The following is a 19260-nucleotide window of genomic DNA, read 5'->3' as shown; positions in this document are numbered from 1 at the left end:
AGAAATGGAAAGATAACTCATGCTCTTGGGTTGGAAGGATTAATATTGTTAAAATGGCCTTTATCCAAAGCAACCTACAGATTTAATGCAATCCCTTTCAAAATACCCAGGACATTTTTCACAGACCTGGAACAAATAATCCTAAAATTTACATGGAACCACAAGACCCTGAATTGCCAAAAGCAATCATAAGGAAAAAGAACAATGCTGGAGGTATAACCCTCCCAGACTTCAGACTATACTACAAAGTTACAGCACTCAAAACAGCATGGTCCTGGCACAAAAACAGACACATAGATCAATGAAATGGAATACAGAGCCCAGAAATAAAACTATGCACCTATGTTCAATTAACCTGTGACAAGAATGAAGAAAAGACAGCCTCTTCAATAAATGGTGCTGGGAAAACTGGACAGATATATATGAAATAGATTAGAACATTTCATAAAATCATATATAAAAATAAACTCAAAATGGCTTAAAAACCCAAATGTAACACTGGAAAGCATAAAACTCCTAAAAGAGAACACAGACAGAGCACATTTTGACACAAATCATAGCAATTTTTTTTTTTTTGGATCTGTCTCCTAAGCTAAAAGAAATAAAAGCAAAAATAAACAAATGGAACCTAGTTAAACTTAAAAGCTTTCATAAAGCAAAGGAAACCACCTATGGAATGAAATGATAACCTGCAGAATGGAAGAAAATATGATATGACCAAAAAGAGGTTAATATGAAAACTATATAAACAGCTCATGCAACTCAATACCAAAAAAAAAAAAAAACAACCCAATCAAACAAAGGGCAGAAGACCTGAATAGACATTTTTCCACAGAAGACATACAGATGACTAACAGGCACATGAAAAGATGCTCCTAAATGTCTATCAACAGATGAATGGATAAAGAAGATGTGGTATATATATACAATGGAATATTACTCAGTCATAAAAAAGAATGGATTAATGCCATTTGCAGCAACAAGGATGGACCTAGAGCTTACCATACTAGGTCAGACAGAGAAAGACAAATATCATATGACAGCACTTATATGTGGAATATGAAATACATGATACAAGTGAACTTATTTACAAAACAAAAATAGACTCACAGACATAGAAAATAACTTGTTGTAGCCAAAGGGTAAAGGTGGGGGAAGGTGGGATAACTTAGGAGTTTGGGATTAACAGATACACACTAACATATACACACACACACACACACACACACACACACACATATACATATACACAGACACATATATGTATACACACATATATATATACACATACACAACTGACTCACTTTGCTGTACACCTGAAATTAATACAACATTGTAAATCAACTATATTTCAACTTAAAAAAAAAAAGATGCTCAACATTACTAATCATTAGAGAAATGGAAGTCAAAACCACAGTGGGATATGTCACACCTGTCAAAATGGCTATCATCAAAAAGTCTACAAATAAAAAATGTTGGAGAGGATGTGGAGAAAGGGAAACCCTTGTATACTATTGGTTTGAATGTAAATTGGTGCAGCCTCTATGGAAAGTAGTCAAAAAACTAAAAATAGAACTATCATATGATCCAGCAATTCTACTCCCAGGTATATATCAGGAAAAAACAAAAACACTAATTTGAAGAGATATATGCACCTGAATGTGCACAGCAGCACTATTTACAGCACTATTACAACAGCCAAGACAGGGATGCAGCCCAAGGGATCATCAACAAAGGAATGCACAAAGAATATGTAGTATATATACAGAGAATGGAATATTACTTAGCCATAAAAAATGAAATTCTGCCATCTGTAGCAATGAAGACTTTTACATATGTTATATTCAGTGCATATTTCAACTCCTCATATAAAATGGAATAAAAAGACCTGAAGTCTTTCTGCTGCCTTTGTGTTTCATTTTGGAGAGCTATGGTATAGCTATACTATGGGTGTAGCACTCCAAATGCTTAAAACAGTAATTTATACAAAGAAAATACATTCATTTTAAAAATTACATAACCAAATATCAGTGCATGTCCTCTCATACTCTGAGATTTAAATTAAACTGACTGAATGTCTCTGTTCAATATCCACGTCTCTCCTAAAAACCTACGAATCTATGTCCTCAAGGTCTCTATTTTTTCTGTTAATCTGTTAGTCTCCCTTATCTCACTTTAAATGATTCTTGTTTCATTTATGCCTACTCAGACAAGAAACTCGTCTTATTTTAATTTCACTCAACCCTCTCACACAAGGCACATATACATAACTAGCTTTTAATGGTGTGGAGTGACAAAATACGGTTTGCACTGCAGCCAGGAAATTATCACTGATCACATTTTCCCAATATGTTAGAACTTTATTACATATCACCCAGATTTTGCTTTTGTTCTTGCTCTTTCATTTCTTTTCTTTTACTCTCTCTTTTTCGTTCTCTGCCTTTTCTAATTCCTATTCATTTCATCTGCAGGGTAGCTAGACTTCCTTTCCTTCTGCTCTTCCCAATTCTGTTCCTAAAGCTTCATCTTCCTTACTAAAGTCACTATCAGGCTGTTTGTGCAAATAACTGCCTCCCTCTTAAACTTTCCAAGTAACTTTTTTGCCCTCTTACATTTTAAAAGGATGCTCAAATTATAAAGGTGTAGCTTACCTTTTACTCTTCACATAACTCATCTCTCATTTCTCATACCAAATAAGTATTTTAAACAAAGTGGTTCAGGAGAGAAAGGATCTCTGCTAACTAATAAAAGGGAGAGATGTTGTACCAATGCAAGTTCCCCTCAAGTGGCCAAACATGAAATTTCACCCTAGGCAACCTAAATGGCATAAGACTAGCCAATATTTGAGTCATATCCCAATTCTCTCATAACCCAGAACAGTAGTTTAAAGGTGCATTGATTAATATGTAAACAGGAAACTTGTTTTGGGAGAGAGGGAAAATTCAGCTGTTGACAGAATAGAAATCTTGCTTTATCTTCCTGGATTGTTTATTGGAAAATCAGACTGTTTTTCAATAAAAATTTGGCCTGAATAAATAATATGGGAAATTAAGCAAATCTCTCAATTGGCTGATTCTTAGTGCTACCATGCCAGAACCAAAGCTGAGTTCATTTTTGAAACATTAAACATAGTGCTTCAGTAATGCTTTCAGGTGATATCTGTAAATGTATACCTCAGGATTGTTTTGGGAGTAACAAACCCACATATAGGTGAGACAATAGTATTGCCAAGGATCTGTAATACTTTGTGTCGCTACTTCTGTAACATACACTACTTTCACCATGAGCTGAACATAATGCAAATATGTTTCCTTTTCCAATCTAGAGAGAATAGTGAGATAGTATTCAGAAGATGTTCTGAATTCCATGGGACATGAATCTGTGCTAACTATGACCTTCCTGGGATTTATTTGCACAGAATTATTACTCTTTTCCAATTATCTCTGAGCTGAGTTGCTTTAAGTTACTATTATTTTTTTTTAATTTTACAGACTAGCTATAAAGTCTATTAAAAGTAGCCACTGAGCTATTTAAACCTTGCAGACCACTGACTAGAAAATGGCTTTGATAGTATAAGTCTGTAGGAATCTCTTTTATTGGACCAAGGAAAAATGAAAGGAATTGTCCCAGCCTTGAACAACATCCTATGGTAATAATCACATAAGAAGAAATTTCCTTCAAGTTTAAAGCCAAACAGGTGGAAGCTGTCAGGACACACTAGCAAAGAATCTGAGAAGCTAATTCCAGCTCTCTCTTTTCTATTAATGTCCCTTTGCCCACACAATCTTATTTCTGCCTGATCCACTGTTGTGTAAGGTACTGAACACAGCTGTGGATCAATGAAGTCATTTACAGATCCCCCTCGTGGGTAAGATAAATGATGGATTAATCTAAGTTCCCTGGGGCCTTTATTTTTGGAACATATCCTAATGGTAACTGAAATCACTTACTGGAGCATCCTCAAATTGTTACCTTCTCTTTTCCTTCTTCCTAAATTTAATGGTTTTTGTTGTTGCTGTTGTTAACATTCTATTATTGCTTCCAAGTTGGTCCAGTTCTATAAGAGCTCTCTATGAACATTGGTTTCTGTGCCTAGCCGTGGATCTTTTCTACCACAAAGATAGAAGGCACATTCTTTTAACACATAGGTGCCAAATATGAAAATAATCCCACAAGTCATTTATCTTTCAGAACTATGGAAAGCACAGCTCAATTCCAGCACTTGACGTCATTAATATTGATACTGAAGACCAAGAGGGAAATAAACAAAGGACAGAAAAAACTTAAGAGAGAGTTAGTGCTAATTTTTTTCCTGAACTTTGGGATAGTCATGATAAAGATGAAATTAAACTAATAAGGTATGACCGCTGCATTGGTGCCCTCACTTCTCCTCAATTCTGACATAATCAATGAATCATCATTTTGGTGCTGGTGGTGGCACTGGATTAAGCGCTTTACATATATTATCTTATTCAATGCTCAAAATAATTTTAGAATATAGGTGTAATGTCCCCATTTTATAGATGAACAACTTCTACAAGGTCCCACAGTCAATAAAGAGTTGAATTGCAGCTGGATTGACCATGGCAGATAACAACTGAAAGACGTGGGGAAATAACATTCAAAACATATGCACTATCTATGCTCAACCCAAAAGTCTTTTCTCTCATTTTCTATGTATATAAGAATATAGGAAATTGTTTATTCTCAGAGTTAATTAATAATATCTTTTTCTTTCATAGAATCAGTCCTCTGCCTTCAAATGAAATTACTCCTTTTATGTGGGTTCTCTTTGAGTACTTCAGATGACCAATTTCTTGATGCTATTCTTTTTTGCATATTCAGGTCTCTAAGTGCATCTTAGAAGATACATTATTTGATGTCTCTCTAAGTTACTAAGAACTGAGTCTAATAGAACAATGATATCTTGTAATATGGGAGTGAGTAAGAGAGAGGTTCCTGGGAGTAGTAAAACATCTCCAAATGGATAACCAGAGCAATCTTGACAATCTGGGATGTATTTTTCTAGCAGCGGATATCTTTTAAAATGTTAATGCCTACTAGTGAACTCTTTTTGTTATGCTTTTCATAAATGACCTTTGTACAGATGGCCATTTTGCCAGAAAAACCTTCAGAAATAGTACCTCTCTCTCTCACCAACATTATTTTTTTAGAAAATTCTTACTCTCTAGTACCTGATGTTTATGCCTTTGAAACAATTTAATGAATTACTCTATGGCTCAATCCTTGAGGTTTTCTTAAAGACTGACCTAGTATGTACAATTCTGTGAAATACTAGGTGTACCTTTTAAAGATTTGGCGATCTTTAATGCAGCATTGGTTGGATATATAACCTATGATGATCACTTTTTGGTCTTTGTGATGCTTATAAAGACACTGATTATTTAGAATCCAATCACTTTAGAGATTGTATTTTACTGCTCTTCATTGTTACAATTAAATGAATTAGTTACTAATAGTTATAGTCACTGAAATCCCAGTAAAAGAGAAATAAGATTTTCTCCCCTGCATTTTTTTTGTATGTTTGTGCAGTTCTCCTTGGTAATGAAACTACACAGTCGAGCTCTTTGAATTGGAAACAAGATTGGAAATTTTGGTGGGTTATCATAGTTGGAGTAGGGGGAATATTTGATTTTTAAAAATTATGTTGATGGCAGGAAAAGAAACTGCTTGGAAATAAGTTTACATTTGAATACGTTTAAGTATTTGATGCATTTTGCTGTATTTTAAAAAATCAGTAAAATACTTATGCTTCACTTTATAAACATTTACTACATATTTTCATGTCTTACAAAAAATCTTTGAAAATTTAGGAGGGTCAAAATTAATTATGATTATTATTGTCATAATCAGCATTGAATAATGTAAACCAACTAGATTCAAAATATGGGACTATGGCTAGGAAATGTATAATAGTAATAAAATACTTAGTATTATACTAGAAAATATTTGGAAAATTACAAAGAAATTTTAGTTTTGCACTCTACATTGACCATAACAATATGATAGTTGGTAAGGATAATCAAAATTCCTCACATATCTCTGAAAAAAAAAAAAGTTTCATAAAAATTTGCCCACCTCTTATATTCTACTTAAAGTTATATTTTTCAGCAAATAAAGACAAGTTTAATATTCAGAAGGATATGAATGATGTCTAAAGAACTCATCCAATTCTTACATATAAAGAATAATCTTAAGCTTACAGTTTTGAACTGTGAGATTGTCTTCTCATGCTTATTAAATTAATTTAAGTGAAATGTTAATTTTCAAATATTAATTTTAAGCTAAGTTCTCTCAGCCACATTGCCCTATGCATTCGGAGAGGATAAAAGCAAGTATTTGCCTTGGATATTTGGTTAACTGAGAAAAGATTGCATCTGGTGTCCTAATTATTCACATGCTTGCCAAATCTTCCATTTTTCCTTTGATTGGTAGGCCTGACCTTAAGTTGTGGCTTTGGGAAATACCTAGACTGAAATATAACTTGCTCAGGCACAATTTCATCAGGGTTCCCCTCAGACTGTAAATTTATTCTACATACTTTAGTTCTATCTGGTTTAGGTACACCTAGTAATATTAACAAGAATTAATTTTATTGGAAATTTTAGGAAGTAAACAAAGATTATTTGAAAAAAATTTATCAGTATTAAAAAATATTCACTTGAGCATTATCAACTGTGTGTGTGTGTGTGTGTGTGTGTGTGTGTGACCCACTGTGGATATATTATATTACACACACACACAGGTATAGGAATCACATATTAACTTCCAATCTTTGTCTTTAAGGAATTGGCATGAACTTTGCTCCAAAGTGGGCACAGATGATACACAGGTCGCGATCCTGCACAGATCCTTATTCTCTGTCCTCCTTGGTCCTGCAATGCATGCTCACACTCTGCTCCCTTAATGCTGATGCACACCCTTCAGAAATATGAGAGGGACAGGTCACTCCCCTGTATCAAAAGAGGTCCTATGGTTAATACAGAAAATTCTCAGTGTCTATTTGCTGCTGATCAAAGTTTGGATTTAAAATTTTCATTATATATGTATTGAACAGGTACATCTATTAGTGTTTTAGTATTTCTATTTACACATAAATCCCCGGAGTCTGTGAAAGATGTGTCTTCTAATGCTGCGGTTTCTCAAACACTAACTGCTACAAATCACCCAGTAATATTGCTAACATGTAGATTGTGATTCAGGAGGTGAGGGATTTGTCCTAAGAGTCTGCATTTCTAACAAGGAGATGCCAGTGCTGATGGTCCTGGTATACATTCTGAGTAGCAAGATCATATGCACCCTCAACCCAGCTCTTTGCTGCTGTTACCAGAGAATATCTTTCCTCTGTGCTTCCTGTGGTGAGTGAGCAAATATGTGCTTGCGTTTTTGCATGTGTGCATAAGAGGGATGCAAGTAAGAAAATGATAGTTTACCCTAGTTTATGACTTCCAAAATTAATGCTAGCATAAAATGTTTTGCCTTATTATTCAAACATTCATTTACCCATGAACCAACTTCTTTGGCTAAAGCAGATTGGGGTATTACTATTCAGCCATGTAATGCTACACATACATTTTCATTTATTCATTTACTGGACAATCATTTATTATGTACTATATTTCAGAAAATGTATTGGGCAGTAGCTGTAGATGGTGAGTGAGACTTGATCTCTCCATTCAAGGAACTCACATCTAAGTGGAAGAGACAGACACAGTGAGAGAAATGAGAATATTGAATTAAATACAAAGCACTGTATTAGCACAGAGGAAAAGGTAAAACCTGAATCTATGGGTTTCAGGAAAGTTTCACAGAGGATGTGACATTATTCTGAGACTTAATGATTAAGGAAGAATATTCAGACAGAATATTAAGAACATTAAGAAAAGAGATTCCTTGCAGAGGTAATAACACTTGCAAAGGCAAAGAGACACCAAAATGCATGCTGTACTCAAAGAATCACAGGCTGTTCAGGATGACTGTGGGGGAGTGGTAAAAGATAAGGCTGGAAAAGTAGGCAAAACGTCAAATCATGAATGGCCTTTGTCCTAAGAAAGATGGATTTTATCTCATAGGCAATGTAGTAATGTTGAGTGATACATTTTACAAAATAATTAGAGTAGCAATGTAAAATGCTTAATTGCAAAAGGGCAAGTTTTGAGGATATCAAATTAATACCAGTGAAAATCAGTGGATGAGGAACTGAGGTAGTATAAGTGAGGATAGTGAATGATATTCTAGGGTAGAAATAACAGGACTTTGTGGCAAATCGGGCACTCGAGTAAGACTGAGGAGAGAGATGGTTTTCAAATTTTAAATCCGGTTAATTAAGTGGGATTAATGGTATTTGTTAAAGAACCCTGTATACATAAGTATGGGAACTATTTTGGAAATAGTGATTAGGGGTTTAGTTTTTATTTTGTTGAGTTCAAGTGTTTTGTAGGACGATCAGACAATTGTATAGCAGGCAGTTGAAAATACTCAGATTAAACAAAGTACATATGGAATACGAAAGTTGGTTCTTTTTATATGCCTTGATCACCTTTTAACTTTTTGTAACTCAAAAATACTGCTTTTGTGAATGACACAGCTGGCCAATCTACAATGTCAATATTCATAATTATTCTTCTGAGTTGCTTTGCAATTTGAAGAGACACAAGAATGCAATGGTTCTTTTCAGCAAGAGTGGTTAGCTATTTTAGAGCAGTACCACTAGTAATTTAAACTATAAGCATTTTTTGATGTCTTGGATGTATGTACATATTTTGAATGCTACTTAAAAATGAACTACTTTTTTGTTATAAAACAACAAAACTAGATCTGACATTTTTGAAAAAGACAGTCTATATTGCCTTTATTGATACTTAATACTATCTCCAAATATTACTAGAACTTGTATCTCAGATCAGAGATTTACATCAGTTCACAGTGTTAGGTAGTTTAGAGATTATTAAGACACAGCATTACTTGATCACATATAAATTGATGAGAATGAGCATGATCCCAGTTAACAAATGGCCAGATGGAATGAAAATTCCCAGCAATTCTCCTTTTTGACTTCCTTCTGGAAGTCAAGGAGGAAGTTGGCTCCTCAGATGGTAAATTGGTTTATATGTACTAGATATACTACTTATACAAGGGCTTCTGATAAAGTGTGACTCACAAGTGATTCCATTTAAAACTGGAAGGAAACAAAATGGGAATGGTTGCAGGTAAGTTTCAAGATCTGGGGACAAAATGCAAGGATACCTACACGAGTGAGCTGGTAGCCCATCTGCAGTCATCATGCAAAGCAAAGAGTTATTATAGCTAGTGATTATTTTTATTTACATATACATCAAAGTGATTAGATGAGGTTTACATTTGTTCTACTTCTTTGTTTCCATCTATCATTTACTGTCAAGATTAAATAAGAATTTTATTAACTGTAACATCAAATACTTATTAGAGAATTGCTCATTACTATATGTTTATAGTTATATATTTACACATATCTTACCTAAATCTGCAACCAAAGCCTCTAGTAACTTTGTATAACTCTGAACCATTAATTTCTTCAGAGTGACATTCTGATGTGAGCTGAACAGATGGAATTGCAGGATTGTTCTAGCAAATTTATCATAAAAAATGCATCCGACACCTGTGTAATTTGCCTAATCATTTTCCTAATAAGCTCCCACCATTAATTATGCACGATTTCCACAATGCAATCAAGATAAAAGTAAATCTGATGACTTAATACCCTTCAAAATAATTGGTTCACCCAACACAAGGCCTCCTTTGCTTTCCATAGCCATTTTAGTTAATTAGGAAAAGGGTGCACCCTGTTGGAGTCAGCAGAATGGAGGCTGATCGCTTGGTGGGAGGTAGACCTGCTGGGTTTTTGGGCAGGAGTCAAGGATATTAACTCATGAAAGAATAGAAGAGCATTTTGCCCCTTCCTCTTCTTTTCTTCCCTTCCCCCACCTCCCACCCTGCAACTTCCCTGCCTCCCCCACCCCACCCCAGTAGCAAACAGATGCGATTAGTGTTCTTCAGCCATCAGAAAACTGACTGCAGGACTCTGCGGGTCTAATGAGAATCAACTTTTCCGAAGCTGCTGTCTTGCGGTGCAGTCCACCTGTCACATCATTAGGTGCAGCGTGTGCCTTGAATTCACTTTGCTAAATGAGATTTACAGGCCCCAGTGAAACCCATCCTGCAGCATCCCTGCTTCAATTAGCTAAAGATTAATTGTCTGAGAAAGGGAATGAAAGTTTTACTTCAACTGACCTGAAAAAAAAAAGGTAAAAAAAATGTATGGTTCAGGTATTCCACATAGGCCTGAGGCAGTGTGGAAAAACGTGATAATTTAAAGGTGCTGCAAATTTCCTACACCTCGCCTGGATGAATGAAATTAACTAGCACTAAAAGCTGTCAAATTAAAGGTTGACTTCCAGATATTAGCACCTTAAATGTCACCGAGTATTCTCTTTCTTTCTTTTTACTTTTTCCTCTTTTTTTTTTTTTTTTGGCAAACATTCACATCAGCACACCTGCACACAAACATTTTCTTAGTGCTGTTCCTGCTAACTGCTTGTTCGTGCCCAGCCTGGAGTTACTTGCTATAAATCTTTGATGTAACCATGGCTACAGAACAACTGGCAATTACAAAATTTCCTCCATTTTAAAGTTACACTAATTATGTTTGAATATGTTTTAATGGAGATGAAGAGTTGGAGGTGAGAAAACCTTCTGGAAGAAGGGCAGAAGGGGGGATCTCTGCTCCCATCTGCCACACATTCCCTGTGCTAGTCAGACACGCAGCCTGCAAGTGGAGGTATATAGTTTGCAGCTCGAATTTCTTAATTTCTAAATCTGAATGCAAATTATGGAACTTAAAAACTTTAGCATTCTGGGGAATGGCCTAAAATAAACAGACAATTTAATTATTTTTTAGCGTTGTGGAATATGCAATGCTTTTTTTAGGATTTGGATAAAAAATATGAAAATGTCTATTTTTAGCTAAAATTTATTTTTAACTAATAAATAAAATATTTAGCATTCCTAATTTTTAACATAAGGACAGGCACTGGTAACTCATGGGGCTAGAATGTCATTTATAGCATAGAGCATAGGAGGGAAGAGCAGACATCCCTCTTACTTGGGGGCAGAGGTTATCAGCCGGCTCTCATTCCTCAGTTCAATTTGAACATATTTCAACTGATCATAACTTATTTGTCCCAATTTAAATTTGCATGTGGTTTTAACTGAAAAAAATTCACAAAATACAAACAAGCCTGGGGAAAATCTTTAGCAAGACTGCACAGAAATAGGATAATACTAAATATTTTAGCACAAGGGAACAGTAAGAAAATAGAAGAACTGGCATGCCTTTGCTATGAATATGAGTTCCCTGTCACCCACATTAAGAGATTTAAAAAAAAGAAAAGAAAAAAAAATGATGATCTGATCAAATCCAAAAAAATCTTCAATGAATTATGTTATGAATATCACAGTCTATTGGAACTATGCATTTGAATTTACTATCATTAACAATGATTCTCATGCTAAGTGTATATTTTCCTATGAGTTATTAACTAACAATATCATGAAGGATGATGATTTGAAAGTCATCTAAAACATTGTTTCTTTTCTTTTCTATTTTAAACTGTACTTATGTTTATGTTTCATATGTGTATATTTTATTAGTACAGTTATACGTATGCACTTGCAAATATATATGTATATATTTAAATAGGCATTTTAAAGTTTAATTTAAAATTTTAAATGTAATTATTTTCCTTAATTGTGTACATATCCAGAAAGTTCAAAGAATCTTATTCCAGGATTTCACTCCCCATTCTATAAAATTAGAACAAAAGCTGGAAAAATTGATGTATGTGGCTACCTTGGGTACTAATCTTCTCATGGCTATAAGTTTTTCTGTGCCTATGGATCTTTGATAGTTGAAGGCTCTCCCTACCTTAAACCCAACAGGTTAAGACCTACTCAAATAGGAAGAGAAATAGAAATACTTCTCAGAGCAAAATTTTGTCTTTGTTCTCTTTTCATGTTAATAGAATAATATGCTACATTCTTACAATTACTCTTTGCAAAAGGATTCTTCATACTGGTTACCAATTTGATAGCTATCTGCATGTTTACCTAATTTAGCCATCAGAATTGTGATTGAAAAGAAAGGTATTAGACTCTTTGTAACCCTTTCTACTTCTCTAAATGCCCACATAATAATCAAACTGCATCAAATATTTACTACATTCCAGACTCTGTTCTAAATACTTTTAAAAGTATTACCTCATTTAATCCTTATAATAATCTTACAAATTGTTTTATTTTTCCACTTTCACTGATGAGTAAAACTGAGTTACAGATATTAAATAACTTGCTCAAGGGCACTAGAGTAAAAGTAAGAGTAGGATTCCAACCACATTCTACAGTCTATGTTCCACTTTGGCATGACAAAACTCAAATCTATTAATTATTGTTTGAAATTGATACCCTGCTTGTTTCCATGAGGATTAGAAAAAGTGATAAAACTAAAATGATTTCTATTTTATAGATTTGGGTCTAAACCACTGACTGTATATAAGTGTGCATGTGTCTGTGCATGTGTGTGTGTGTGTGTGTGAGAGAGAGAGGTGGATGAGTGGGGAGGCTAAGGTGCTTATGTGTGATTTACCATATAGATAAACTAATATCTAATTGAATCCTGGGTGTCATCACTTCCATCGTTAAGATGTAGCATCCACGGTTATGAGACTTTATGAGTTTTACCACTGCTTAAGTTTGATTCCAGCTTGTGTCTTAAAATATATATTTCAGCATAACACACACAGGTCCAATCTGGTAAAAGATCAAAAACAATATGAACAAAACTATATAATCTTCCTGAAAAAAGCACAAAAGAATTCTGAAATTTTAAAGGCATCCATTTTTCTTGATTAGAGTATATATTGCATACAATTCTGATTAAAACCTTAGTGGAGACAATTTGGGTCTTGGCAAAATAATTCTAGAGCATATCTGGCAAATTAACTTAATGAAGCCAGTCATTAGCATTTTTTTAAAAAGAGTAAAAATAAAAGATATTCCCTACTAGATAATAAATCATACAAAACTATAATAAGAAGTTATTAATTACAAGGAATTGGCATAAAAATCAAAAGGAAAAAAAAGTCCAGAAGCAGAAAAACATGTATATAAAATTGTACAGATAAAGAAGATTCAAAATTCTTTAGGGAATAGAAATATAAATCAATACAGTGATGTGACAATTAGTTAATTAGTGACAATAATTTTATATTTGTACTAAAATAGATTTCATATTATTTGAATAAATATATTAGATGTAAGTTAAAGGAGAAGAATTGATTTTGTCCTAGCAAAGAATTTTTAAGTATAGATATTATGTAAGAGACAGCATAGGAAAAAAAAAAAGATAAATGGAACTGCTCAAAAGCTAAATCTCTGTATCTCACTAAATATTAAAAACAAAATTAAAATCAAAATTAAGCTGGAATTAAATTTTTTAAATCTATATGATTGGAAAAATGTTAAGGTTATAAATGAAATTGAAAACAACTATGAAAGGAAAACTGAGGAAAGGACACAAACAGGCAATTTTAATTACTGTTTCATTCTTTGTGAGAATGAAACAGTAAATAATGTTGTAAAAATCATGTTAAACATAAAAGTTAAAATATTGAGACCTTCCAAATGGAATTTAAAGAAAATGCTAATGCCAAAAGAAAATTAGGGCACCTACAATAAGTATCATAAATGATTGTTTTAGGAGTAGAGAATTATACATTTTGCAAAAATTTGGCAACAGAATTAAGGTTTTAAAAATGTTCATAAACTTCTACTATACTGATAGTCATCCTTCAATCATGCTATCATGATAATCTAACCAGTGCCTCTCTATAAGACTAAAAAGAGGAAGTAATCTAAGTATCCACCAGAAAGGAGAATTATTATATAAATATTCTCATCAATTTTAAAAATTTTTTGAAGAATATGTAAGGGAAAGCTCAGAATTAGTGTCACAAAAATAGTATAAGAAGCCACAAAACATCTAAAATAAACTGCGTGGAATAGTCTGCATATAAGTAAAACAGACAAAAATGTTTTATCAATATAGTATAGGGTTAAGAGATAAGATTTGCAAATATTCTAGGTTTGGAACCTAGCCTCACCACTTTATGTCTTTGGAAGGTTACTTCCTCTATTTTATCCCAGTTTTTCTAAACTGATAATAATCCTACCATAATAGTTTTATGGGGTTTAAAATAGATTAACTATATGATGTGTTTAGCACTGGCCAGGCACTAAGCAAGAGTGCAATGTGTCATTAGCTATTATTATCTCTAGACGGCAGCATGCATGGTATTATGACTATTTTTCTCTCTTTTAAATGTATATCAAACATTTTTACAATAAAATTTTGATGAGCTTTTTTTTGGTTTCATTTGAAGAAAATATGTATCTGCTACTCAAAAGTAAAGCAACATGACTGGGGAATTATATGTATAGATAATTCTTCCTCTTTCTTTTTTCACTTAGTCCTTTTTCTATTAACTGTAACACTTTTATATATAATTATCTCATTCATTCATTCCACAAATAATTATTTAATGTACTAAGTGCCAGACAATGGTCTAAATTCTTGGAACAGATCAGTGAACAAAACTACTCCCTTTCATTACACAGCTTACATTTTGTTGAAGGAGACAGGGGATTAAAAAATATCTACATCAAATAACAAGTGCAGAATAGAAAAAGAAGTGGAAAAAATTTTTTATAATAACTGAAGTAAAGACCTGATCAGACATTTTATTGACACAATTTGTCAAATTAAGAAATAAAACTGCCCAACTGTCCAAAGGACACAGTTAAAACTATAAAGCAAAAAGTTAATGTAAAGGTATAGTGAAAGTATACTCTGACACAAAAGACCCCGAATAGTCAAAGCAATCTTAAAACAAACAAACAAAACAAAACAAAACAAAAACAAAAAAATGGAGCTGGAGGAATCAGGCGCCCTGATTTCAGACTATACTATAAAGTTATGTCATCAAAACAGTATGGTACTAGCACAAAAATGGAAATACAGATCAATGGAATGGAATAGAAAGCCCAGAAATAAACCCAATCACTTATGGTCAATTAACTATGACAAAGGAGGTAAGAATATACAATGCAGAAAAGGCAGTCTCTTCAATAAGTGGTGCTGGGAAAACTGGAGAGCTACATCTAAAAAAATGAAATTAGAACATTATGTAACACCATACACAAAAATAAACTTAAAATGGATTAAAGACCTAAATGTAAAAAAAGATACTATAAAAATCCTAGAGGAAAACATAGGCAAGACATTCTTTGACATAAATCACAGCAATATCTTTTTGGATCCATCCCCCAGAGAAATGGAAATAAAAATAAACAAATGGGAGCTAACTAAACAAAAGTTTTTGCACAGCAAAAGAAGCCATAAACAAAACAAAAAGACAACCTACAGAATGGGAGAAAATATTTGCAAATGATGCAGCCACAAAGGATTAATTTCCAAATATACAAACAGCTCATTCAGCTCAATATCAAGAAAACAAACAACCCAATCAAAAAGTGGGCAGCTGAGACGAAGCGAGAGAGTAGCACAGACATATATATACTACCAACTGTAAAATAGTCAGCGGGAAGTTGTTGTATAACAAAGGGAGTCCAGCTCGAGGATGGAAGATGCCTTGGAGGACTGGGGCAGGGAGGGTGGGGGGGACTCAAGGGGGGGATCGGGGAAGGGAGGGAGTATGGGGATGTGTGTATGGAAACATGATTGAACCTGGTGTACCCCCCCAAAAAAAAATAAAAAAAATTAAAAAAAAAAAAAAGTGGGCAGAAGATCTAAATAGACATTTCTCCAAAGAAGACATACAGATGGCCAAAAGGTACATGAAAAGATGCTCAGTATTGTTAATTATTAGAGAAATCCAAACCAAAACTACAGTGAGGTATCATCTCACACCAATCAGAATGGCTATCATCAAAAAGTCTACAAATAATAAATGCTGGAGAGTGTGTGGAGGGAAAAAGGAACCCTCTTACACTGTTGGTGGGAATGTAAATAGGTGTAGCCACTATGGAGAACAGTATAGAGGTTCCTTAAAAAACTAAAAACAGAGCTACCATGTGATCCTGCAATCCCACTCCAGGACATATATCTGGAGAAAACTATAATTTGAAAAGATACATGCACCCTGATGTGCACTGCAGCACTATTTACAACAGCCAAGACATGCAAGCAACCTAACTGTCCAATGACAGCTGAATAGGTAAAGAAGATGTGGTATTACATCTTGGAATGATGATGGAATATTACTCAGCCATAAAAAATGAAATAATGCCATTTGCTGCAGCAACATGGATAGACCTAGAGATTATCATACTAAGTGAAGTAAGATAGACAAAGACAAATATCATATGATATCATTTATATGTGGAATCTAAAAGAAAAAAAAAAACACATATGAACTTATTTCCAAAAAAGAGACTCACAGACAGAAAATAAACTTATGGTTACCAAAGGAGGGTTGGAAAAGGGATAAATTAGGAGGCTAGGATTAAAATATAAACACTACTATGTATAAAATAGATAACCAACAAGGACCTACTATATAGCACAGAGAAGTATACTCAATATCATATAATAACCTATATGGGAAAAGAATCTGAAAAGAATACATATATTCATTTTTATATATATATGACTGAATCACTGTGCTATACACCTGAATCTTACACAATATTGCAAATCAACTATATGTCAATAAAAAATTAAAAAACAGAAAAAAAAAATAAAAGAAAGTTAAAAGAGGTCCTAATTATAGCATATTTCTGAGTATACACATAGGAAATATTTTAGTTCTTTATTTTTTTATTTTTTATTTTTTATTTTTTTGGGGGTACACCAGGTTCAATCATCTGTTTTTACACACATATCCCCATATTCCCTCCCTTCCTTGACTCCGTCCCCCTCAAGTCCCCCCCACCCTCCCCGCCCCAGTCCTCTAAGGCATCTTCCATCCTCGAGTTGGGCTCCCTTTGTTATACAACAACTTCCCACTGACTATTTTACAGTTGGTAGTATATATATGTCTGTGCTGCTCTCTCGCTTCGTCTCAGTTTCCCCTTCACCCCCCGCCCCCTCCCATACCTCGAGTTCTCCAGTCCATTCTCTGTATCTGCATCCTTGTTCTTGTCACTGAGTTCATCAGTACCATTTTGAGATTCCGTATATGTGAGTTAGCATACAATATTTGTCTTTCTCTTTCTGACTTACTTCACTCTGTATGACAGATTGTAGTTCTATCCACCTCATTACATATAGCTCCATCTCATCCCTTTTTATAGCTGAGTAATATTCCATTGTATATATATGCCACATCTTCTGTATCCATTCATTTGTTGATGGGCATTTAGGTTGCTTCCATGTCCTGGCTATTGTGAATAGTGCTGCAATAAACATTATGGTACAAGTTTCTTTTGGGATTATGGTTTTCTTTGGGTATATGCCCAGGAGTGGGATGACTGGATCATATGGTAGTTCTATTTGTAGTTTTTTAAGGAACCTCCAAATTGTTTTCCATAGTGGCTGTACCAACTTACAGTCCCACCAACAGTGCAGGAGAGTTCCCTTTTCTCCACACCCTCTCCAACATTTGTGGTTTCCAGATTTTGTGATGATGGCCATTCTGATTGGTGTGAGATGATACCTCATTGTGGCTTTGACTTGCATTTCTCTGATGATGAGTGATGTTGAGTATCTTTTCATGTGTTTGTTGGCCATCTGTATGTCTTCTTTGGAGAAATGTCTATTTAGGTCTTCTGCACACTTGTGGATTGGGTTATTTGCTTTTTTGGTATTAAGCTTCATGAGCTGTTTGTATATTTTGGAGGTTAATCCTTTGTCCATTGTTTCATAGGCAATTATTTTTTCCCATTCTGAGGGTTGCCTTTTAGTCTTGTTTATGGTTTCTTTTGCTGTGCAAAAGCTTTTAAGTTTCATGAGGTCCCATTTGTTTATTCTTGATTTTATTTCCATGATTCTAGGCGGTGGGTCCAAAAGGATCTTGCTTTGATGTGTGTCATAGAGTGCTCTGCCTATATTTTCCTCTAGGAGTTTTATGGTGTCTGGCCTTACATGTAGGTCTTTAATCCATTTGGAGTTTATTTTTCTGTATGGTGTTAGGAAGTGTTCTCATTTCATTCTTTTACGTGTTGCTGTCCAATTTTCCCAGCACCACTTCTTGAAGAGGCTGTCTTTTTTCCATTGTATACTCATGCCTCCTTTGTCAAAGATAAGGTGCCCATATGTGTTTGGGCTTACTTCTGAGTTCTCTGTTCTATTCCATTGATCTTCCTTTCTATTTTTGTGCCAGTACCATACTGTCTTGATCACTATGGCCTTGTAGTATAGTTTGAAGTCAGGAAGCCTCATTCCACCAACTCCATTCTTCCTTCTCAAGATTGCTTTGGCTATTCGGGGTCTTTTGCGTTTCCAACAAATTGTAAGATTTCTTGCTCTAGTTCTGTGAAAAATGCCATTGGTAATTTGATGGGGATTGCATTGAATCTGTAAATTGCTTTGGGTAGTACAGTCATTTTCACGATGTTGATTCTTCCAATCCAGGAACATGGTATGTCCCTCCATCTGTTTGTGTCGTCTTTGATTTCTTTCATCAATGTCTTAAAGTTTTCTGCATACAGATCTTTTGCCTCCTTAGGCAGGTTTATTCCTAGGTATTTTATTCTTTTGGTTGCAATGGTGAATGGGAGAGTTTCCTGAATTTCTCTTTCTGCTCTTCTGTTGTTAGTGTATAGGAATGCAAGAGATTTCTGTGCATTAATTTTGTATCCTGCTACTTTACTAAACTCATCAATGAGTGCTAGCAGTTTTCTGGTAGAGTCTTTAGGGTTTTCTATATATAATATCATGTCATCTGCAAAGAGGGACAATTTTACTTCTTCTTTTCCAATTTGGATTCCTTTTATTTCTCTTTCTTCTCTGATTGCTGTGGCTAACACTTCCAAAATTATGTTGAATAATAATGGTGAGAGTGGACACCCTTGTCTTGTTCCTGTTCTAAGAGGGAATTCTTCCAGTTTTTCCCCATTGAGAACAATGTTGGCTTTTGGTTTGTCATATATGGCTTTTATTATGTTGAGGTAATTTCCTTCTATGCC

The sequence above is a fragment of the Hippopotamus amphibius genome, chromosome 12 (genome assembly GCF_030028045.1).
Source record: "Hippopotamus amphibius kiboko isolate mHipAmp2 chromosome 12, mHipAmp2.hap2, whole genome shotgun sequence".
In the NCBI taxonomy this organism is placed as follows: domain Eukaryota; kingdom Metazoa; phylum Chordata; class Mammalia; order Artiodactyla; family Hippopotamidae; genus Hippopotamus; species Hippopotamus amphibius.
This window is presented reverse-complemented; position numbering follows the sequence as displayed.